Here is a 1,292-nt window from a genome sequence, read left to right on the forward strand (position 1 = left end):
CCCCTCCTCCTCCCCCTCCTCCTTACAGACCCAACACCGAGCAGCTGGACCAGCCTTATGAATTTTGGACTAAAAGCTTCTCATCAATAATTCAGCTTCCTGCCTCAGGAACACCGGAGGAGAACACGACGTCAGACTGCAGAACCTGACCGAGTCCAGGAACATCAGAGTTTATGGACCCGGACCTGCACAGAACCGGTCCACCTGCAGCTGGAACAGCAGGTGCGTGCAGAGGGGGCGGGGCTACAGAGGCTGAAGGAGTCTGCAGGACTCCTTCCCCTCAGTTTAGTTTACATAAAGATTACACCTGCTGGAGCTTCCTGCCGGTTAGTTCAACAGTAAACGTGCTGCTGTTTCCAGTAAGTTGGTGCTGTGTGGGTCTGAGGCTGTGAGGTGTGAAAAACATCATGCTGCAGGAAACGCCTCACACATGGAGGCCATCTGAGGCTGAACACACGTTTAGTTTTAGAAAGTTTCTTTATTTCATGTCATTACCTGGTTTCTATGACACCATAAGGACGTAACGAAGAATGCTTCACACCTTCACCCACATCCTGGAGGTGCACCAACAGCTCTGTCACTCACTCAGCAGCAGGAAGTGAAGCTGAAACCTGCAGAAACTCCTGCTAACTGAACCGATTCTATTAGAGGAAGCTGGGCCCAAAAAAGCTCTCAGGAGTTTCACATCATCCTGTTCATGTTGAGGTTTCTCCGGAGGTAAACTCTGGGGAGCGATCACCAGATGAAACCCTCAGCGGCACCACAGCAGCCACCATCACCAAACCACCGGAAGCTTCTGGTTTCTCTGTGCCGACGAACAGATCCTTCCATCACCTGCATGTTGTCCTTCCTCTCCTGAAGTCTGTTAAAGTGGTTCTGATCAGCAGTCCTGCAGCCAGAATGAAGGGAGTGTGTGTGTGTGTGTGTGTGTGTGTGTGTGTGTGTGTGTGTCAGATGGTACAGTACTTGTGCTTTTTTAAATCAGATTTTACCTGTTTTTAAGTCATTTTAACTACATTAATCCTTATTAGTTCCCGAGGATTTACTGAAGGATGTTAGTTCATGTTATAGATTAATTTCATTAGTTTCCTGTTTCTAACCCTCAGCAGCAAAATAAAGCAGCTTGAAGGAGAAGTTTGTGACACATCATCATCTGATGAGCTTCATATTTCTGACGGGGTTTAATCCTCGACCAGCAGCAACATTAACTAATTAATTCTCTGAGGCAGCTGAAAGCTTCAGAGGAGCTGCAGTCTTATTGGAACTGACCCCCCCCCCCCCCCCCCCCCCCC

General features: G+C 48.5%; 2 protein-coding genes and 1 long non-coding RNA gene across 5 annotated transcripts in view; 1 reads left to right on the top strand and 2 right to left on the bottom strand.

Moving 5' to 3' along the window:
* The window catches only part of LOC108229391 (sodium bicarbonate cotransporter 3-like), a 35,047-nt gene that overhangs the window by 17,794 nt on the left and 15,961 nt on the right, over positions 1 to 1,292 (bottom strand). The gene's annotated exons all lie outside the window — the stretch shown is intronic.
* Positions 1 to 1,292, bottom strand: part of cmtm7 (CKLF-like MARVEL transmembrane domain containing 7) — a 6,253-nt gene that overhangs the window by 4,255 nt on the left and 706 nt on the right. The window lies entirely within an intron of this gene.
* LOC119617782 overlaps positions 1 to 1,292 on the top strand; it is a 9,721-nt gene that overhangs the window by 2,762 nt on the left and 5,667 nt on the right. The window contains exon 2 of the long non-coding RNA XR_005234191.1: positions 29 to 222. This is a non-coding gene — a long non-coding RNA (uncharacterized LOC119617782). The remainder of the gene's footprint in view (positions 1 to 28; positions 223 to 1,292) is intronic.

Source organism: Kryptolebias marmoratus, linkage group LG16 (assembly GCF_001649575.2).
Source record: "Kryptolebias marmoratus isolate JLee-2015 linkage group LG16, ASM164957v2, whole genome shotgun sequence".
Taxonomy (NCBI): Eukaryota; Metazoa; Chordata; class Actinopteri; order Cyprinodontiformes; family Rivulidae; genus Kryptolebias; species Kryptolebias marmoratus.